The sequence below is a fragment of the Alligator mississippiensis genome, chromosome 3 (assembly GCF_030867095.1).
Source record: "Alligator mississippiensis isolate rAllMis1 chromosome 3, rAllMis1, whole genome shotgun sequence".
NCBI lineage: Eukaryota > Metazoa > Chordata > Crocodylia > Alligatoridae > Alligator > Alligator mississippiensis.
Genome location: NC_081826.1, coordinates 49,233,717 through 49,247,738, shown reverse-complemented (window position 1 = coordinate 49,247,738; position 14,022 = coordinate 49,233,717).

Here is a 14,022-nt window from a genome sequence, read left to right as displayed (position 1 = left end):
AGGCTGTATTTTGCCCACCCTTGTCTTAGACTGCAAGGAATCTTTTAGTCTTGGAAGAAATCCCTGTATTGTTAGTTTCTGTTTATACAAGGTTTCTAGTGAAGGAAACTACTTTTACACTTCCCTGGTCTTGGAACCAGCTGAAATCTCCAGAGCAAGTTAGATTAGAACTGCATCAAGCTATAACAGGTTGTCCTGGCAGCTGAGGACAGTGGGAACATCACAACAATCTGTCCAGGTCCCTTCCCAAAGGCTATGCCAGAGCTTTTGTTTGGGTTTCCAAACCTAGAATACCGTGGTTGAAATTCACAGGGAAAGTTTTCTGTGTTATTTATCATTGCTTTCGAAAATGTTTGGGAAGCAATTGGTTGCTGTAGTAATGAAGACCTTATAATAAGAAAGAAATAGCATTACAACCAAGATAGGCAGTGGCGTACCATGGCTCTTCAGCACCTGGGGGCAAATGCTTACATTTGCTCCCCACCCTCTGTCGCAGAGCAGCTGAGGGAGACCCCAGCAGTTGATTGCAGAGTGGAGGGAGGGGGCAAAAGTGGCAGCAGAGCACAATGGCGAAACTGGAAGTGCTTTCCCCCAGTAAAAGATATGACCATAGGCGGAGGAAGAAAAAAAATTTGGGGGGGTTGAGCATGTATGAGCACAACCCCCCATGGAAAAGTCTGAGGGGGGAGGGGCATTGCCCAGCACCACGCTGCACCACCCCAGCCCCAGCCACCTCCCGGCCCTGACCACACCAGCCCTGGATGTTGCACTGGCCACAGCTGCCTCCTGGCTCCGGCCACACTGGCCCCAGCCCCAGCTGCCTCCTGGACCTGGCTGCACCAGTCCTGGCTCTGGCAGCCTCCCGGCCACACTGGCCCTGGCCATGGCTGCCACCTGGCCACACTGGCGCCAGCCTCAGCTACACCACTGGGCTAGAGAAGATGGAGCCCTAGGACCCCTGTGCCTGCCCTGTCCCGCCCTGCCCCGCGTTGTCCCCAGGAAGAGCTTGGCAGCTCCTCCAGAGGTATGGTGCTGGGCAGCCAAGGTGGGAGGGCACATGGCCCCTAATCTTTGCATGGGTGAGGGTGGACTGCAGCTGTAAGCTGGGCTCAGCCTCTGCTCCATGTCTCTGTACCTTGACAACTCTGCTTCAAAAGCAGCAGGTGCCACCATATGCGACCCACCGCTGGGTGGGCCAGGTAGCGAGGCCTATGGTGGCACCTGCTGCTTTTGAAGTGGCAGTGGCGAGGTGTGGATACACGGAGCAGAGGCTGAGCCTAGGTCGCAACTGTGGCCTGCCCTCGCCTGTTGAAAGATCGGGGGGCCATGTGTCCTCCCCCTCCTTGGCTGCCAAGCACTGTACCTCTGGAGGAGGCGCCAGTCTCTGATTGTCCCATGACCTAGCTGGGCCGGGGCCCCATTCATCATGAATGGAGCTCCGACCTTACCAGGTCATGGGACCATCCCCACAGTGCAGGAGGGAACAGGCCAGGACAGGGGTGAATGATTTGCCCTTCCCCTAAGCCACTTTTTCCTGCAATCACACACACACACACACACACACAGACCCCCCCCCATACAAACAGCCATCCGCCCTTTCCCCCCCCACCCCCACAGCCACCTGTGGCTCAGTATCATTCCCCCCCATTACACTTATGTGCAGGGAGCTGCTGCCTGGCTGTCCTGAGCAGCTCCACAGGCTGCAGATGCAGAGGGCTGGGCTGGGCTGGGCTGGGCTGGGCCTGGCGGGGAGCGCCACCACCACACTGTGTCTCTGCAGGCAGGCAGCAGCCCCGGGAGGGGTAGCTTAGCCGGAGGGGGGGGAACATAAATTTTGGGGGGCACTAGCACCCAAGACCCTCCCAGCATCGTGACCCACAAAGGCAGTGTGGTGCAATGCTCCTGGCCAGGCTAGCCCAGCCCCAGCTGCACCCTGTGGGGGAATTCCCAGTGGGGTTTGGAGAATTTTCATGGGAATTTCCATAGCTCAGTCTGGCAGGTAAACGACTATGCATTTTCTCCTACGCGATGATGCGTGCTTTCCAAGGCTTGTATCTAAGGGGTGGCATTTTCCAAATAAGGGCATGATTCAAACCTAAGATTGTGAGTGGCTCAGCCAACAGAATAAAGTCTCAACTTGTGCAAACAGTGGCGGAGACATTCGAGATTGACAAGGGAACCATCACCTTTGACTCAATCAGTCAGAGACTAAGGTTGCGACAAGGATCGCACTGGACCACACCTCACCAGCCAGAGTCTGGCCACAGTCAGCTCACAAACTCGGGAACGCCTGACTTGTGAGAGGCTAACAAAGCCTAATTGGAAAGAAAGTGCCCACGCTTGGCCACCAGCTCTGACTGACTGATAAGTGCCATTGATATATGTTTATGTTTGTGGTGTTATTGTATGTTATAGTCATATTTAGTGTTTTATTGTTATTTGTAACCATCCCTCTGTTGTTGAACACAGTTGTTTAAATAAACCTTCTCCCTGATCTAACCCAGAAATCTCTAAAACCTTCTCTCAGATCTGGCCGACTAGTATCGGGCCACGACACCCCTTTGCCACCCTTTCAGGTAGCGCATGACTCTCCCAGCCTGGCTTGGCCCCCTCCCCCCCATACGTGGCAGCACCTAGCCCGCAGGCATGGCGCAGCTCTTCAGACACGACCCCAGCCCTACCTCCCGTCCCTCAGCCTTGCCCCCCTGCCTCTAGCCTTGCTCCCCTCCCCCCCAGCCTAGCCCCCCATCCCTCTGATTTATGCAGGGATGAACTATTCCCCCAGCCCCATTGGTGGAGGAGGGGCCCTGCTTCCAGCTCCCAAGGAAGCAAATGTGAAAGCTACAGTTTTAAATTGGCACCAAAAATAGGCACCAAATTTAAACTGCAGCTTTCACTTCCCTGCTGGTGAGGATCCTGGAGCCCCAAATTGGAACGGCCCCCTGGGCATGTGTGCCCAGATTGCCCATGCATTAATCTGCCTATGGCCTGGCTGGCACCGCCCCCAGACCTGTGCCCGGGGGCCATGCCCCCCCTCCCCCCCAGCTCCCCTTTGGTACGCCACTGAAGACAGGCCTGACATATCAAGTTCCCTGGAACGGGCTCCACAAAAATCAGCCAGAGAAAGTGACACACGAGAAGTTTAGGGTGGAAAAGAGAAATAATCCTGAGTGTCAGATGTTTGGATATACATTGCAGTGTTAAAAAATTAGCCATGTGGTCACCAGAGGCATAGCTGGGCAGTTCTGTATCCTGGGTGGTGGCACACATGGGGTGGCAGTAGCTACTGGGTGCCAGCAGTGGTGGCGGTCAGGCCCATAAAACAGGGCTATACCCCCTGCATAAGTCAGTCCCTTGAGGCTGGTGTCACCCCCACGTTGTAGTTATGCTACTGCTCTTTACTTTTAAGGCTACTGCAATATGCCTCACAGGATACTGTAAGAGAGGAGAATTGCAGAAGAAGAGGCATATCTTTCTGAGAATCATTACTCTTACAAGACACAAAACTGATCACAAGGAGATAAATGGAACCAAATGTTAAGAACAACAGCAGCAGTCTTGAGTTTGTGCTAATCATCTCTCCAGGTTGTCTCCAATGTCTTCTATTTCTTAGAAATCCCAAATTAAGAAACCAAAATTGACAGAACAGTACTTGTAAATTTTGTGCTCTTGCCCCAGTTTTCTCCATCTCATGTATCCCCTTTGCCATGTCCATCCACAATGCCATTAATTTATTTTCTTGCCTTAGCCAGAGTATCATGATGCATTTTCTAGTTTTTGTACAAAGGATTTTAAATAACTCTCACTCTGTCTTGTTTTTAAGTTCTTGTAGCATGCCTGAGAGTTTAAAATAAATGGAGCTTATCTCAAATTGCATGTCAAAGGTCCATTCCTTTTCCTTATGAGTCACAGGCCAGGATGTGTTTATTTGGGGCACTTCCAATAAATGTATATGTGATTTTTCTCGCGAGTGCATAATATTTCCAACAGAAATTCAAATGTCCTTTGGAATTTGTATAGTGTTTTATCATGGGTTAGTGGAACCTTGTCAGTCATTGGCATTGGTTTTCTTTCCTGGATGGAGATGATGCTGTTGTGTATCTGTTTTCAGTTACATGTTTCATACTTGTTAAGAAATTGATTTTTTTTTTCCCCTGCTCTACTTCCCAAGTGTTTGTTATTGGCTCCTTCTCTCTATTGTCATCTCCTAATAAAATGACACGTTACATTTGCTGTGGTTAATCCATAAGGAAAAAACTGTACATGGAGCCAGAAAGGGCAAATGCCATACATGTGCTCTGAATGGAACTATACTTTAAATCATCTCAGAAAGTAAAGCTTCTGCCAAATGTAGCTGTCTCTCTTGTTAAGTAGTTTCTTGCTCCCATTGCTTTGCAAGTGTCACTCACTGCCTGTCAGCTTCTGTGTGGAGTTTTACGGTCTTGATCAGTGTATCAGGGTAGGGTACCTAGGGGTGGCTGTGTTACTCCCCCAGGTCCTTAACCATGCCAGTCCTTCGCCCTACAAGCAGCCTCGTTCTCTCCTGCCACGACTTGTTGGTATAATAAATATAGGGAGGCTGCCCTTGAGCTTTAGTTTTGGACACGTTCAGGCTAGATCCTATTAACACTGTTGTGTTAATAGGATCTTTGACATCCCGCTTCACTGTGGATGGTTCCCAAGTCTCAGCCTTATGGGCTGTATGCGTGGCTCCAACCACCCCTTTACCATGCCCCAAGCCTCGCAGATGATACAGGTGTTGTCTTACATAGGCCTCTTATTAATTCAGCTCCTTGTCCTCGATGGGCTCCCTGCAGCCCTGTCTCAAGTGCGGTGCCCTCTCTGGTGCTGGGCTCCCCACAGCCCTGTCTCAAGTGTGGCACCCTCTCTGGTCCTGGGCTCTGTGCACCTAAATGCTGCGCCCTCTCTGGCACCGGGGTCCCCACGCTTCAGTAGGCCCATATGAGGCCTCCTCCTTCCCCAACTAGCCTCACCCAAACCACCGGTCATTATCGGACAGCACCCACTCAACCACCAACCACCATGAGTTCCTGGGCTGTAACTTAACGCAGAGCTCACATCATGCTCTGCCCTTTTAAAAGAGTAAAACTCCCTCTCTGAGGCTCAGTGCCTAGTAGGCAAAGATACCTTATGGGCTCTTGGTGTCCCCTTTGGTCTAAGAGTGTGTATCTACCAGCTACCACATCTCTGGGCCCCTTTCTTCTCCTGGAGGCTCCTTCCCCTTCGGCTGCTGGTAAGGGACTAACTGTCTGGCCCCAGCCCTGGGGTTTATATGGGCCTAGGGCCCTGCCTCCTGCGGCCAGCTGACCAGGTGCAGGGACGGCCAGTTCCCACAGTAACCAGTTGTCCTGGTAACCTGCACCTGGGTTCTTATCTCTGCTCTAAGAAAAGCAGGCACCTTAGTGCCCTGCTACAATCAGTAACATCCTAAATACATACCGATACTGTCCTAGCAGGAGAATGGATTAGTATGTGCATAGGGCTACATTAAGTTGGCTGTGCTGCTTCTGGTTCTGAGTGGACATGTCACATCACCGAGCAGTGCTCCCTAACACCAGACTGGGATCGTATAGGCATGCCTTAAGTGGTTTGGGATTACCCATTTGAGAGGCTGCATCTTTCTTCATGGAATCTGTGGATTGATGGCTTGCATTTGTGGTTGGATGCTTTTCTTTTCCATCTTGTCCCCTCACCTGCCCCCCCAACACTTTTACTGGTTTCTAGGGTTCTTTGATGATATTATGGGTGTACGTTCAATACATGGTGAACACTTTTAGAAGCTTGAATAAGCTCTTAAAATTTACATAAATGTATAAAACACACACACTTACATAAATACACACATTAAATACACATACACAGGCAGTAAAGAAAGTCATACAAAGTGGCCAGCAGGAGCAGTACGCCATTTTCTGTGTCAGAGACCCATCTGCTCACACCCATCATTGAAGAGACAATATTTAATATTAATTTAATTGTCAGACTCTGCATTATTAACATTTTCTCATTTTGGCTTGTTGCCATCTAAGTCTTTCAGAACTTGAACCTATTGAATAGGAGAGTTTGTTTATTTTTTAACATGGTCCATTGAAGAGATAATTAAGAGATCATCATAACATTTAGTTTTAACTAACCAACAGCATTTGCAAGCTGTACTGATTTCAAATGGTGATCCTGAGGACCCCTGGGACTAATGATTGCCCATGGACTAGATTTGATGGCCCAGGGAACCTGTTCCATTCCTATATTTCAAGCTGGGCTCTTTCTTGCATCACTCTAAGCATAAAAACTCCCAGGGAAAAATTCTTCTTCAGGGCTTGGAGAAACATTGTGGTTACACTAGTGTAACTAGTCTTTACACTGATGTAAACAGGAAGAAGATAGAAGATGTAAACTCCTACCCTGATATAATTCAAGTCCAGTGTAGTCTTACCATGGGAAAAATCAGGGGTAAAATTACCCTGGTGTAAGTCACACCACCGCAGGTATTGTGTCCACTTCTATCCCAACGTACCTGTTGGCTCAGTGCAAGTAGGCTATTACCTGCTACTGTACCACCTAATGACAAGTTTCTTTAATAGCGTTTACTGCAAGCAACTGTCCCAGAAGAGCCTGATGCCTCTCTTCTCAGGGTCCTGGCATATATTACATCAGTGTAAATGTGGTGCCTGTCCAGCCCTCACTTGACGATGAACAGACGTGCAGGGATGAACTATTCCTTGATTTATCATTGCCTGCATTACACAGTTGAAGGGTTTGTACTGTAAGGAGAACAAACCTTTCCAGAGAGGACTCTGATTAGTTTTTAGTATTAAGTGCATAATTTTCTTTTTGCTATTCCCTTTTGTACTTTTTTTTTGCCTTAAAGTAACTTCTCTATGTTTTTTCCTTTACTTATACTGTACATCCAGCTGGAGATAACTATCCTGTCTGAATGCTGAGTTGTATTACAGTGACTTTTAAATACTTTAATCTTTCTAGTTACTATAAAAAACGATTAGACACCTGTTGCATAGCTGGAAAAAGGCCTAAATAAAACAGTAGCAATGAGATATATTTTATGTTTAAGTATTTAGTATCACAAAAGTAATCTGGCATTGAAGGTTGTTTTATTAAAAACCTCAAATGAAAATAGGAATCAGAAAACTTTAAGACAATCCACACCACACTATACAATATATATTTTAGATCTGATTTCAGCCAAGTTTTGCTTAATTTAAAACCATAATCCATACATACTTACAATAGGGTATCTAAATTTTGCAACAGGGTAAAGTATGGTTTTAATAAGCAGTGCCATTATATTTTCTGTTCAGACTTACAATCCATGTCTTGTACAGGTAGTCTCATGCGATATGTTGAAAAATCTAATCTAAATAACCAGTTTTAAGAGGTACATGACAGTACATAGTTGTAAAATTGTTCATAAACTATTATGGAATGGTTGAAGGAAGCATTTTCTGCGATTAAGAAATTTATTTCTAGGTATCAGTATAAAGTCTTGAGAGTCCAGAGTCCTTTTGTTGTCTCTGAAGCAATGGACAGATGGAATTTTTTACTGTAAAAAAGGGAGAGCAACCTGTAGTTGGTGAACACATATCTGCTGTTGCAATATAAACGTTACATCTGTGTGTTCCTGTGGCGATGCAACTGTGATAAAGCATTGTAACTTGAATCCTGAACAGCAACAGCTTGCTGTTACTAGCTTTCCTAGCCTTGCTACAGGTTTGGTTGTATTTGTTACAAAACATGTAGATGTAACAGTTCCATTATATAGTTTACTCCCTAAGGCTTGATAGCCATGCAATCATTACATTTTCCTCTCTATGACCTCTGAAGTCAGTGAGAAACAACTGAAATGATTATACACTGTTGAACAGAACATAGGAAACAAATTGAAGGAAGTAGGACTACTAATACAAGGCATGAAACTGAGTATTATAGGAATTACTGGAACATGATGCTACAGCTGTTATGGGTAGAGTACAACTATTGTAGGGTAGCACTGTTCAGGAAAGACAGAAATAAAGATAAAGAGGACAACATTGTAGATTAATGATGTAATAGGCAGCAATGATTAGGGACCTACTGAATTTGCGATTGTGATTTTTGTGGAAACTGTGAATTTGGGCAGGCTCTACAAAAAATGGTAGGCTTGCTACAAAAAAAACAACACACTAAAAATAAAATGAGGGAGCCAGCTGTCTTCATGGTGTGCAGCTCAGCTGTGCAGCCTGCTGGGGGGGCGGGGGCAGGGGGGAGGGGAGGGCTGAGGGGGGCTGCTAGCATGAAGGGCTGCAAGCAAAATGGCTGTCACCCCTGCTTCTTGCCACTGATTAGCTGAGAGGGCTATCTGTCATGCAGCCCCACCCTTCTCCACTGATTGACAACAAGGGGCAGAGCTGCATGACTGACAGCCCTTGCAACCAGTGGTGAGGGGCAGAGCCATATGATGGACAGCCATCACAACCAATCAGCAGCATGGGGTGGGACCACCAGGGCCCCTTGGCCAGTCAGAGGCATGCGGCAGGGTGCACCATGTTCAGACCACAAAAATGGTGTCCAGCCCTAGGATTTGCTGGTAGATCTCGGAGCCTCTTGGAGACGATCTGAGGCTGGGGTGGGGGGGCTGAGTGCCCAAGTGCATGCATGTGCATGCCCCAGCTCAGCAGGTCAGTCTGTGGGGGAAAGAAGGGGCAATGGCTAGGTCAAGGCCCCAGTGGTGAGGGACAGTGCCACAAAGGCAGGAGCAGAGGTAAGTTGAGTGGGTCCCAGCCAGGTGGGACTTACCTGATGGGGAGGTGTGCCCCCAATAAGTTTTTCTCCCTCTGCCTCAATCTGCTCCACCCCACTTTCCTTCCCCACAGATTTAGCTGCTGGACAGGGGGGTGGGGGGGAGGGGGGGCAATGGCGGCTCACAGTAGATCTTTGGCTGTTTTTAAATGCCAAAGGTGATTTCCTACTTTAAAAGGTTGGAGACCACTGCCCTAATCTGATGTTTATAGAAAGGCAGAAAAAATATGGCTCTGGTCGTGGACTCCAAGGGCACATCTACATGTGTGCATTGGCCTATTTTAATGCTCATTAAAGTGTCACTGAGAAAACATGCCATTTAATGTGCATTAAAATAGTCTAATGCATATTACACATCACTTGAAAACCATGGGCACCTTATACACATGATGGACCTCTGCTCCGATGCATGCCTGCCATGGGCTCTTCTGCGGCCTCCACCCAGATGGAGCTCATGGCGGGGTTGGCGGCCCCTTCCCCCCCTGTCTGTGGGAGGGGCTTGGTGGGGGCCTGGGGGGGGGCCTGGTGGTCCCCCTGCCTGTCCCTCCTGTGCCCGGCTTGGGGCCCTGGAGGAGCAGGTGCGGGAGCTCCAGGCTGAGGTGAGCAGGCTGAGGGGGATCAGGGATGCAGAGGATGAAATTGATGCCTATTTCTGTTCTCTGCAGGCCTGGTCGCCCACTGTACAGCCCCCACAGGAGACGCGTCCAATGCAGAAGTGGCAGAAAGCGTCCAGAGCCAGAGCTGCTTGGCCTAGAGTGGCGGAAGCTCCCCAGGTACACCTGGGGAACAGGTTTGAGGCCCTGGCAGCTGTGATGGAGGAACACAGAGCAAATGCCTCCAGCGGGGACAATGCCACTCCCCATGCGACATGGAATGGGCAGAGATCGAACACCAGCAGGAAGAAATGCCAGGTCCTCATCATCGGAGACTCCATCGTACGAGGGCTGGAAGGTCCCATCTGCTGGCCTGACCCCATGATGCGGGAGGTCTGTTTCATGCCTGGGGCTTGGGTTCGGGACATCACGGAGAGGATCCCGGCCTACATCCGACCTGCAGACCAGTACCCCATAGTTGTCATCCACGTGGGAACGATTGACGCAGCCAGAGGAAACCCTAACCGCATTATGAAGGACTTCAAGGCTCTGGGGGCCAAGCTTAAGGAGGCAGGGGCACAGGTGGTATTCTCCTCTCTTCTTCCGGTGAGTAGGTGGGGACGGCGACACGAGGCCTGCATTGGCGAGGTCAACTGGTGCTTATGGAGTTGGTGCCACCAGGCGGGCCTTGGCTTCCTAGATAATGACCCATGCTTTCGGGCGGGGGACTTGCTGGGGCGGGATGGGCTTCACCTCTCTCCTAAAGGCAAGCGTGTCTTCTCTTCCAGGTTGGCTGATCTCGTACAGCGAGCTTTAAACTAGCCTCGCCGGGGGAGGAGGCCGCAGGAAGACAAGGAGACACCACCCGAGCAAGACAGGTGACACATGCAAGGAGTGCCCAGGTAAAAAACAGGGGTCCAGATTGTCTTCCTAATTGGGGGGGGGGGTGGCACGCGCAGCTATGCAAGGCCTTAAATGCCTGTATACCAATGCTCATAGTATGGGGAACAAACAGGAGGAACTTGCCCTCAGAACAGCCAGTTCAAACCCAGACATAGTATGGCATACAGAAATGTGGTGGGATTCATCCCACGACTGGGTAGTTAGCATTAGGGGCTGTAGGCTCTACAGGCAGGACAGAGAAGGAAGGAAGGGAGGGGGTGTGGCGCTCTATGTCAAAGAGCAATGCACATCCTCTGCCAGCAAAATGGGGTCAGAGGAGGGGCAAGCTGAAGTGCTCTGGGTCAAGATACAAGGGGGTCGTGGGGAGAGGAATTTAACGGTGGGGGTCTACTACAGACCCCCAACCAAGGGGAGGAGCTGGACCAGGAATTTTCAGGCCAGCTTGCAGAGGCACTTAAGGCAAGGGATGTAGTTGTCATGGGTGATCTAAATTACCCGAACATCTGCTGGGAGGAGCAGTCAGCCAGGTCAGCCCGTTCCAGCAGGTTCCTGGCCAAGATACAGGACCTCCACTTAACCCAGGAGGTGCACAGTCCCAGCAGAGGAAATGCCTTGTTGGACCTGGTCCTGGCCACAGGCAATGATCTGGTAATGGGGCTCCAGGTCCTTGACCACCTGGGTGATAGCGATCATTACTTGCTGGAATTCATCATCCAGCTCACGGTGACAAGGGCCTGAAGCAAGGCAGTAGCCCTAGGCTTCAAGAGGGCCAACTTCAATGAGTTGAGGAAATTGGTGGGAGAGGCACTGGGGTTCTCAAGGGCAGGCGAACTCAGTGCCCAAGATAAGTGGTCGTTCCTTAAGGAGACGATTCCAACAAAAAGCAAGGGGGGCAAGAGTGCCCCAAAGCCTCCCTGGCTCACCAAGGACGTCCGGGAATGCCTGGTTGCCAAAAAGGCGTGTACACCCGGTGGAAGAGGGGCGGGGAGCTCTCTCCAAAGAGGAGTATACCTCCACTGCTCGGGCCTGTAGGGGGGCTGTTAGGAAAGCTAAGGTGGACATAGAGCTAGGACTAGCGTCCAAGATCAAAGATAATAAAAAGTCCTTTTTCAAATATATAGGGAGGATGAAGAAGGCACCGGGAAATGTGGGGCCCCTGCAAGATACGCTGGGCAATCTGGTGGTTGCACCAGAGGAGAAGGCAGACCTCTTTAACAAATTCTTCACCTCCGTTTTCATGTGCAGGGACTAGGACTCCCCCACTGTAATTCAAGACGGACTCGAGGGGAACGCCTCCAGACCTAAGGTTGAGGAGGACCGGGTTAGAGTGCTTCTGGAGGGGCTGGACATGTTCAAATCAGCAGATCCAGATACTCTCCACCCCAGGGTGTTGAGGGAGCTAGCAGGGGTTATTGCAGGGCCCCTGGCACAGCTTTATGAGCGCTCGTGGTGCTCGGGCCAGGTACCAGGTGATTGGAAGATAGCCAATGTGGTCCCCATCTTTAAAAAAGGGAGGGGGGAGGACCCGGGCAACTATAGGCCCGTCAGTCTTACCTCAATCCTGGGGAAACTCTTTGAGAAGATCATCAAGGAGCACATCTGTGATGAGCTGGCATCGGGGATGATGCTCAAGGGCAACCAGCACGGTTTCATTAGGGGCAGGTCATGTCAAACCAACCTGATTGCCTTTTACAATTAGGTCACAAAAGCATTGGATGCAGGTGTCGCCATGGATGTAGTCTTTCTGGACTTCAGCAAGGCCTTTGACACTGTTGACCACCCCATCCTCATTAAAAAACTAGGCGACTGCGGCATTGATGCCTACACAGTCAGATGGATTGCAAATTGGCTGAAGGGTCATACTCAGAGAGTGGTGGTGGACGGGTCATATTCGACCTGGGGGGAAGTGGGCAGCCAAGTTCCCCAGGGCTCGGTCCTTGGGCCCACACTGTTCAATTTCTTTATCAGCTATTTAGATGACGGGGTGAAAAGCAACCTGTTCAAATTTGCTGATGATACCAAAATTTGGGGTGAGGTGGGCACGTTAGTAGGGAGGGAAAGACTGCAGAATGACCTGGATAGGTTGCAGGGGTGGGCTAACAAAAACAGGATGCGTTTCAATACTGACAAGTGCAGGGTGCTGCACTTGGGCAGTAGTAACCGGCAGCACACTTATAAAATGGGAAACTCCCTTCTTGAGAGCACAGAGGCAGAAAGGGATTTTGGAGTCATTATTGACTCCAAGATGAACATGGGCCAACAATGCGAGGTCATGGTCGGCAGGGCTAACCGGAGCTTATCGTGCATCCACAGGCGCATCTCACGTAGGTCCAAGGAGGTGATCCTCCCCCTCTATGCGACACTGGTCAGGCCACAGCTGGAGTACTGTGTCCAGTTCCGGGCACCCCACTTCAAGAGGGATGTGGACAACATTGAGAGGGTCCAGAGGAAGGCCACCCGCATGATCTGTGGACAGCAGGGCAGACCCTACACTGAGAGGCTATGGGACCTGAACCTGTTCAGCCTTCACAAGAGAAGGCTGAGGGGGGACCTGGTGACCATCTATAAACTCACTAGGGGGGACCAGAAGGGTTTGGGGGAGACCTTGTTTCTCCTAGCGCCCCCCGGGATAACAAGAAATAACGGCCACAAGCTGTTGGAGAGTAGGTTTAGATTAGACATCTGAAAGAACTACTTCACAGTTAGGGCAGCTAGGATCTGGAACCAACTTCCAATGGAAGTGGTGCTGGCTCCTACCCTGGGGGTCTTTAAGAAGTGGTTTGATGCCTACCTGGCTGGGGTCATTTGAGCCCAGTTTCCTCCTGCCCAGGCAGGGGGTCGGACTTGAAGATCTACAAGGTCCCTTCCGGCCCTACTTCTATGATATGCTAATTAGCATGCATTGGCCACAAGTTCAAGTCTACTGGAGCTCACTCCAGCAACCTCCACATCATGTTTATTCAGTGTCCCTGTGTTTCAAAATGGCAATGGGGGTGCCTTAAGCTCAAAACTTTAGTGAAAGTGCCCCTGCTGCCATTTTGAAGCACAGAAGGCTAACTACACAGAACGCTGATTACACGTGATGCTGTGGGAACTTTAATTACAGCAGCTGTGAGAGCTACTGTAATTAAAGTTCCCCCCATCCACCCTGGAGCATGTATTATCAATGCCCCGCACTCTTTAGTTAATGTGCATTACGACAGGCTAATGCACATTTTCCTAGCACCTCACAACTGAGGTACTAGATTTAATGAAAATTGACTAAACTGCATTAATGCACATGTAGATGTTCCCCAAGATCTCCTCTTTAGACAGAAAAACTAAGGAGGGCAGTATTGCTCTTACTTTCTCAGTGGAACAGATTCCGATACAATTTCAGGGCTTCTGTATACTCTATGCCTTACAGTACTGAGGAATCCTGTAGCCAGAAAAATTTCTTCATGGTGGCAGTTGGTTTTGCAAATGCTTCAATTTTTCTAGAACTGTTAGCTTTTTTATTTCACCCTCCAGGAGGCTGCCATAACCAACAGGGCTGTGATGAAATTCCTGGGTTTGTAAAAGGTTAGCAGTGTAGCATTCAAAATGAATGTCATATACTTTGGTAGCCCTTATAGATGTAGTTAAGCGATCAGTCAGCCACTAGTCTAGAACAGGGATCAGCAACATATGGCCTATAGGCCAGATCCAGCCCATGGAGCCACTAGATATGGGC